Source organism: Aythya ferina, assembly GCF_964211825.1.
Source record: "Aythya ferina genome assembly, chromosome: 1".
NCBI classification, from domain to species: domain Eukaryota; kingdom Metazoa; phylum Chordata; class Aves; order Anseriformes; family Anatidae; genus Aythya; species Aythya ferina.
In genome coordinates, this window is record NC_140296.1 from 190,489,466 (window position 1) to 190,498,738 (window position 9,273).

At 39.6% G+C, this 9,273-nt stretch overlaps 1 long non-coding RNA gene across 1 annotated transcript; it reads left to right on the forward strand.

Moving 5' to 3' along the window:
- The first annotated feature begins 527 nt into the window (after window positions 1-527).
- On the forward strand, window positions 528-4,822 carry LOC311428414. Its single transcript, XR_014687714.1, has 3 exons — window positions 528-624; window positions 1,560-1,615; window positions 3,129-4,822. It is a non-coding gene; the product is annotated as an uncharacterized lncRNA (long non-coding RNA).
- The last annotated feature ends 4,451 nt before the right edge of the window (window positions 4,823-9,273 follow it).

Sequence of the window (9,273 nt, forward strand, 5' to 3'; positions counted from 1 at the left end):
GCAGATTCATGAAGAGCCTCATGCAGGACCTGAGCTTAAATTCTGGCTGTTCACATGCTGTGTGCTAGCATATGTTATAAGCAACTATAAATTGTGTACAGATGTGTGCTTGAATTCCAGTGTACCCAAGCTAACAACGTAGAGTAACATCTCATATGCTTTGTAATTATACATAATGAATGTGCTGTCATATAACAGAGTCCGTGGATTTATCCAGTGGCTTTGGCAGCAAGGAGTAAGAATTACCGTGTGAATTTTTAAACAAGATTTTTAGTATGGGATATGCAAACCAAAGAGGGAGGCTGATTTCTCAGGAACATTTTATAGAAGAGGCTAAGCTTAAATGAACATGCAAGCCAGGACTTGAGAAAGGTTTGATTAGAGCAGGTTTTGAAAGCCTAGAGACAAAAACATTTAGATAAAAGCAAAAAGAGAAAGTATGCAAACATTGTCCTAGATGAAAAAAACAAGTGCCAATAATCAGTAACTGGAGGGAAGTGCAGTAAAGGAAATGGAAGGTGGCTCTAAAGAATCTGCAGGAAGAGGCGGGCTGAGGAGGGATAAGAATCCTTGATGTACTTTCCCAGGGCTTGTGCACATTCACGGCTGTCCACTTCTGCAAAGGTAATGGTTTTCCTGTCTACCAAGTGAAGATTAGTGTGTTGCTCTCTATACATCAGAGTTTGAGGAATAAATGCCAGGAATAGCTACCATCTTCATTGCCTCTGAGCCCTCATCTCAGGCTGTATTCCTCATTGCCCTTGTACCAGTTGTCTCCTTCCCATGGGCCCAACAGAATGGACACACCAGCTTTTGTTCCTTCTGACCTGTGGCAAGTACCAAGCAGATAAATGCAGCCTGCTTAGAGCAAATGACTCTTTCCTTTAAGCTGTGTGAACAAAGCAGTAGAGGAAAGAAAAAAAGAAAGAAAAAAAAAAAAAAAAAAGAAAGAAAAAAAAAAAACACACACACACAAGGAAAAGGCCTGAACACAGTCTCAAAATGAGAAGGTAGGTTAGCTAGCAACTGGTAGAAGATCAGGCTTCTGTGGCCTCTCCCACCCAGAGCCTGAGTCTCAGCATGTGGTTTAAGCTAATGTAAAACAAGGTTGCTCTGATCCCACTGTCTTGCCCATTTTGAGCTCTTTATGCCTTTCTCCTTTGTGACTTTAGCACAGGCATTCGTTTGATTGCACAGTGAAATGGTTCAGGGAGCTGGAAAAACTGAAAGCTTACCATGAAATAAAATAATTAGCTTTCAGCCAGGTCAGTTCTGTGAACAGGATCTGCGTGAAGCCAGAGAGATGCCAGGGCTAATGCAAGAGAACGGATGAAGGTGTGTAGCGTAGGCCATAGGGAAAGCACAGGTTGCACTAATCCAGTCCTAGATTGCCTTAGGCTGCCCACGGAAGCACACCCTGATGCCTCCCAGCAGGCATCACAAGCTGTTTTGCAATCCCATAGATAAATGTTTGTTCCTTTGGGGTAAGAAAGAAACCTTTTTACAATAAAATAAAATAAAAAAATAAACTAAGATGTTTTGTGCTTCCTCTCCCCCAGGTTGTCATCCTGATTGAAAGAGGACTTGTAGGCTTAATGACAGTACTATCCAACAGGTAGGACTAGCAAATCATTAGTGAACAGTATCAGCTCTGTCAGAGTTATGGCTTTCAAGATTCATCCTGTGTTTGAAGGAGATTTGCTACATCAAAGCTGAAAAATGTATTAATAACAGAAAAAAAAAATAAATAAAAAGCATTGCAGTTTGATCATTGCAGTTTGATTATATCTTGCATTTTTGTTATTCAGCTTACCTTTTTGTATAGATCTGATGCTTGTATTACACATTCCAGTGCATTTCTCCATACATATAGTATTTGCATCATTTGGCAGAGAACATGAAAACAAATGATGATCAGACTTTCCAGACTGTGCTATTAAAGTGTCTGTTAACAGAACAGACATGCAGTTAAATCACTTCATATTAAATCAGCAACATTCCTAACCCTGAAGCATGGCATCTTATTATTTATTGACTCTTTACTCTTGACTCTTTGGACTCCTCATATCTCATGAAGCTGATTAGCTACATATCTGATGGTTGTTTTCTCCTCTCTTAAAATCCCGTGGCTTAATCTGTGCAGGTCATTTTGTGTGACCCACTTTCTCCAAACCTGTGATACTCTGTGGTACCCGCAGAGCCTACCTTACAGCGCTGCTCTAGCTTAACACTGGCCAGTCTCCAGGCTTTCTCTGCTGCAAACAAAGAGCTGAATGCTCCCATCCCTTATCTGGGAGGGACAGCTGCAGCTGTTCTTCCTAGTTCAATTTTAACTGTATATTTCTGAAAGATTAAGTGCTATATACAAAATTCAAAGTGAATATCTTTTGAAAAAATATCAGTGGAAAACATTTAAAAGCACAGAAGGACTAACACTATGAAGGCTGTGGCTCAAAAATCCCAGGTAACATTAGCTTGTCTGCCTACAGGCTGTGCCTGTCAGTGAGCTACACAGCTTTTTGCTCTTTTATTGTCCCATTGCCTTTTCTTGCACTGGATGCTATACTATTTCCCTGAGACTTTTCACAAGGCAGATTATATTTGACCACATTATGTAGCAATGTTTCCTGATGTTCTGGAAGAACCGGTGTGAATTACAAGACATTATGCCATATAATGATGGCAAGACGTTGCAAACTGCTACTGCCTGAGTAGCTTCTAGGCCAGGTTAAATTGCAGCAGAGCAGCAGGACTTAGTGACAAGCTATGGCTGGAGGGATTTTTGTAAAATGCAGTCTTTTCTCTGAGTGTCTTAAACTTCACCTTAAGTGTCATTGTGTGGGGCAATGGAAACCACAGCCTCATTCAGGAAAGGAACTCAAGAGCCAAACACTGCCCTTACAAGGCTTAGGGACCCCAAATGTCATCTGTAGCCTGGCAGACTAAGCAAAAGCAGACCAAAGAGCCATCAGCTGTTGGACCAGAGTCAGTACATTAGAGCTGGACTCAAATACTTAGTACAAAGGGTAATTTGGGGGCAAGGGTAAGTAGAATATGAAGGTAGTGTACCATACATGGAAAATGATCCTGGCCTGAACAAAAACATTTTATTTATTTATTTATTTCAGATATTGTTCCTGTTTCCGGCAATTCTATTATTTTTTTAGAGAAAAACAACGTTAGAGGAGTTTCTCTGTCCCAAAGGATTTGCGTTGCTACACCAAAGCATGACTAACTACATTGTTAGGACTTCAGCTGCAAGACTTACCACGCTCCACTGCATTCCCAACCAGCATTCCCTACTTAACAGATAAGAAATTAGTTTTGTGATTAAATTATTTCCATCAAATGCTCTCCTCTTTCAGCTAGGCTGGTTGTCCTTTTGTTGTTTTATTGACCTCTATTTTCCAGGCCATTGCATTTCCAAACAGCAGTCTTCAGAAGCATTATCCCATTAAGGAAACAATTAGTTTGCAGATTTTAACGTATCTGGAGCCTTACTGGTATCTGGTTGCCCTTCTTCATCTGTCAGCTCATTTCATGTGGTTTTGCATGTCTTTCCTGTTGTTTTAATCAATTGCCCTGGTTTAGCAGGGGGAGCATTGCCATAGCTGTTAGGAGCGATGCCCAGGTACCAGACCACACCGCAGTGACACGTGGTAGCACACCTCTGCAGCTTCCCTTATCTCGGAGGCTGAGAGAAAACCACTTGGAAATGTTTGCTATGGGAGGTGATCAGCAGCTGAACATGCGAGGTTGTGCTAAAAAATGTGACATAGATGTCACAGCAGAGCTTTCAGGGGTTGGTTGAGTTTCTGCAAGGACTGTGGCAGGGTCTCCCCACCACTGCATGACAGCCCTGTGCAAAAAACAGTATAGGGGCATGGCTTTACTTTCCTCCTTCATGACACCATTGGCCAAAATTTGTCTTGGCAACCAAGAAACCACGGAAACTGTAATTGAGATTCATCCCTACACTACACACATGCTCTTTCTGCCTCCGTCCCTTTCCGTATTGCACCAAGTTTCAGGCACGAAACCTGGCTCTATGGTGGCATTCAAGGTGAACAGCTGAAGGAGTCAGATAGTCACTCTGAATGAGCTCACGGAGCCTAAGTAGCTAGATTAGTAAAGTACAGGTGGGAAAGCGATAAACCCCACGATCAGAGGCATTTACAATGAGCTGTGAGATTCTGCTTTGTGCTGTTTGTTGCTTTAGGCTGGGATTTTTAAATCCCAGTCTTTGTTGTTTTCCCAGCTTTGTTTGCTCAAGGCAAAGTGATTGTCAAATACCTCACACCGAGGACCCTAATTCTGACTGGGACATCCAGTAATATACATCTTAAACGAGACACAGTCCTGCTCTGCAGAGTGATGTCGTTCTGGTCTTACTGCTGCTGCTATTTCACTGATTTTACCATATGGTGGATGTTTTCAGTATGCTGTTTTCCCGTGCAGGGTTTCAGCCCATATGCCACAACACGGCGTGATGTACACTAAAGGCCACATTTTGCCAGCTTTGCTCCCCTGCAGCTGTGTCTTGTAAGGTCTGTCCGGTCCCCGAACAGGAAGAGAAAAGACATGCTGGATTTTCCTGCTTCTGAAAACAGCATCATGGCAGGTTAAGCAAATTCCTTTTGACTGATACTGAAGGAAAGCAAGTAATTTCTGAAGACTGGCTTTATAATGTGACTCCCCCTGTGTGGCATAAGGCTTTGGACTGTGGTTATTTTTACCATCCTTATGTTGTAGCCGGAGTCTTGATTGCTAAAGTCTTCCTTTGCATGCTCATGAATAAAGCGTTTCTGCTCGGTAGCTGATTGCTGGGAGTGCGGCTTCTGTCTCATTGCAACCGTAGTATAGATGCGCCCTCCCGTGTACCAGCTCCGAAGTGTTTTTGCAGCCGTAGCACTCAGAGATCTTACACACACCTCTCCAGAAATCTGGAGATCTGTTTTTCAAACAACGTCTTTTCAAACAGCAGCTCTGCCAAAGCTCTTTTTCAATCACACAGAAGTTATTGATATGTTTTTTGTTTGTTTGTTTGTTTGTTTGTTTTTTTAATATGGAAGAAACATCGATGCTTAGATTTGCAAAATGTATAGCAACAAAAATAGTGGTGGTGGCTTCCCCCACCCGGCTTTTCTGCTTATGCAGTGAACCCAAGTCAGAAGAAACAAATTAGTACACGAGGAGCTTTTGCTATTTTCACAGATGGTCTGATAAAATTTCATACGGCTACCTTGCACAAAAGAAGTAAATTCCTGTCAGACAGAGCAGGGTAAAGAAAGACATATTTCAAAGTAACAGTCACTTTGCATAAGCTTCTCTGAAGAAGTGTAGCACCAGATGTACATATATAATTTCAGGGAACCACTAGAATTTCACTAGCACCACTGAGAAATCTTATATAATATATATATATATATATATATATTTTTTTTTTTTTTTACTCCAACACTGTCATCCCTGCATGAATTCACTGTGGAACATTGAATCAAAATGTTGACCATCACTACCTGTGTCCAACAGTATAAATTACTGTGTTTTTCATGTGTTTCTTCCTGAAACATCAGAGCATGTCAGCGAAGTGTAAGGTGCCAGCACTACAGGTCTATACTAGAGGAGTCTCTGACCAAGAGGGGGTTTTTTGTTAACAAGAAAAACTCATGGAAATAATTTTAGTTCAAAAGGCAGGAGAGTTATGCCAGTCATATTTTCCCATGGAAATGGCATAGATTGGGACAGGGAGATGTTTCTATTGCCCAGATGACTGGTCCTTCTCAGCTCCTGGCACATTTATTTCCCAGAGCAAAAGGGGTTAGGGGGCTGCCAGGTGTCTCTGTGTCTTCATTTCTTCATGGTCCCTGCAACCAACCTGAAGAGATCAGCTGAATAATGTTGGTCACAAGCTTAAAATTGAGTACTGAGAATAATGCCCTTGGGTGACAACATAGCTGCCTCCTTCTTCTTTTTTTTTTTTTTTATTATTATTATTATTATTATTATTTCTTCTTTTTATACTGGATACTTTTTGTGATACAAATGATGCTAGTACCTTTACTGGGGTTAGAGATATATTGGATTGCTTTTGTTTCAATAGATTATCCGGTCAGATTCATTGATGTCTTTTTATTTATTTATTTTCTGGTTTCTTCAAAAAAGAGTTGTATTTGTGTCTTTAGCTGGTTTTCAGGCTATTTCTCTTCATCTCCTATTGTAGGTTGAGAAATTCCAGATGTATTTTGTTTCCATTGATCTATTTTGCCTTGTCACCAAAAACTGCAATCTTCTTTCTCTGCTGCATTTATTCCATCAGTAGTCTTAACTGGCAGTTTCTTTAACAGTCCTTGTTCATGGAAGAGATTTTCATAGCTTTGAGCTACTTCATTTCTCTGAAGAGGAAATTAATTTGCACTTTAAACATAAGCAACACTTAGTCTCCATTCAGAAACTGGCAGCTCTTATGCTGTGGGCTGCCTCAGATCTATCAGTATTTTTTATTTTAGCCCAATTTGTTTCCTTCCTTTAATAAAAAAGAATCTTGGTACTGGAACCTGATTTCAGATCTTGAAATTACACTTCCTTTCACTTGGGCCATCCAAGAAAGAAACCTACCAATTACTTCTGAAGTTAAAATCACTTGCTTTTCAATACGCTGATGCTGCATCACTTCCTCATGTGGCAGCACCACTCAGCGTGTCTTAAAAGCAAGAAAAATAAATAAATAAATAGATGAGCTTATAAAGAAGACTCTATAAAGGTGGAGGTTGAAGTTTGTGCTATTGCTAAACACTCAAATATATTTACTGAATACAATAAAAACTTACTACATAATATGAAAGTCTAGCAAGACACTTTACAGTTCCATCACATAATGTCCAAAATTTGACGACAGTTCCAATATTATATAGAAATGTTTCCCAGGGGACCTTTTGGAGTGAGCTTAAAACATAGCTGGTAGTATTTATTAGTCACAAAAAGGTTGTCCATGATACATATTCTTATACAACACAGGCCTCAGGATCCCAAAACAAGGCTGTCTGAAAACAAACATTATTTTAATTTATTTTAGCTATATCAATCGTTTCTGTATTAATCCAAATCAGGTAGGTGCCTTGGATGAGGTCCGTAGTACATCATCAGTTACAGCAGCTATTCCCTCTGAACCACCATTTTCCTCCAACCGTTTTTGGTATCCCCAAAGTTTGGATGAAAACTGGTGTTAGCCTGCCTGTCAGAAAGGATCTACGTGAAGAGCTTAGAGTTTAATAAAGTGAAAACAATAATTTAGACTGAAAAGATACATCTTCAAAATATTGCCGCTCCATAAATTGATGCCGTTTCCCCTAAATCTCCTTGATAATTTGAAATTGAGAGCAACATTGCAGTCTTAGAGAAACTGTCTATATCCAATCTAGTTAGCAAAAGAGGATTACACAGAGACTTGGCATTTCTGCAGTCTTATTTTCATCCATAAAGATGAATGCAAGGTTTAAAAAGGCTTTGAGAACCAGTCTAACCACTGATATGCAAACCCTGTATGTCACCTACTATTCTATACAAGTACTTTTTAGATAGCTGTTGAACTCATGCTAAACCTAAGCAGCAACCTCCAATTTTACAATTGCTATTGCTTTTGCTTGATATCTGTACTCTTCAACAAACGGTCTAGAATTCCAACAATAAAGTTATCTTTCTCCTGCAGATTAATAATGTTATTGGTGGGTTGCTCTTTCTTTTTTTCTTTTTTTCTTTTTTTCTTTTTTTCTTTTTTTCTTTTTTTCTTTTTTTCTTTTTTTCTTTTTTTCTTTTTTTCTTTTTTTCTTTTTATAAAACACATCCAGTCAGGAAACCATTAGGTTGTTTTGTTGCTGGCATGGTGATAGTGTTTCTGTCTTCCAGAGAAATACACAGGTATATGAAGTGAACACAGTTTCATGCTAATTTGTGGCTTGGGAATCTGGTCAGCTAAGCAGGACATCCTTTGGAAATTTCTCAGCTCAACTCCCTGCCAAATAACTGTGTTCCAGCTCACGTTTCCCTCTGCCATTTGGGAATGTCTTCCAGGACACCCAGAGATGCACAGCCATGCCTGTGAGATAGGAGCTTTATCTTCCCCAGTGCCTGGCAAACAGATTATACAGTTTGGATGCTACTTAAATATGGAAGAGTAAACCCTACCATTACTATTACTTTTGGTTAGACAGAATGGGAAATTGTGTCCTATAAATTTTTCTTGGCAGCTTATAATATTTATTTACATAACAAGTGGTAGAAGATCCCAGCGCAAAGATCCCATTTGAAAATGAAGTAATTTGTCAACATTTCTTTTTTCACTCATTTCAATTTGCATGCAAGGATACTAAGTTTTATCTCTGGCTGTGCTACAGGGCTATAGTTTATTCACAGCAGGAAAGATAGCAAATATAAACAGCAAGCTAATGGACTGAACCGCTATCTAGCTGCAGCTAAAGCATAGCTAAGTAAGATTGGTGTTACAGTACAGTAGCTGCAACAAACAAATCAATATGTGTCCTTCAGATTATAGCTTATTTGGTTCATGTGTATTATAAAATTTGAACTTCAAGTATGCATTTTGAAAATGCATTTGACAGAATTTATGTCCAAGGTACATATGGAAATGTTGTTTCAAATTAATTGAAGTTTATTTAATTGAGTCCAAACTGTGAAAATGACAATGCTGACAGCTCAATAAGGGTTCATCTCCCAGAATCCTACAATGCTAGAGGGGAGATAGAGAAATTTTTAAGGTGCCGTTCACTTGGCGTAATTCAGAGGTCTACTTAGGGGCATGGGGAATGGCACCTGGAAGGAGCTATTTCCCTCTATTGACTGCAAAAGAAGAGCATGACAAGCTCAGAAGTAGAGGCCTACATTTCTGACATATTTACAACTGGAAAGATAATAACTTGAAACAGCGTGGCAAAGTGATTATTTAACCTAACTTGTCTTTGTTGGGCCAACCAACTGGCTGGCCCTTACCTTCAAAACATTTGTGTAAGGTTTCTCAAGCAGCCTCCATACTCAGAAAGTAATGGCTGCGTCATGGGAACACGAAGCTGTCTGCTGCCCTGTATTCTGATGACAGCAATACAGAGAAATGCATTCCTTCTTCAAACTTAGAGGAAAATTTTCACAGGTTTAGTAATGACAAAATATCTGGGAAAAAATGAACAAGAAAGCTGTTTTCTTTTCTGAGATGCCAACTTCTTTTATCCCTGCATGTGAAAGCCAAATGATTTATTTGCA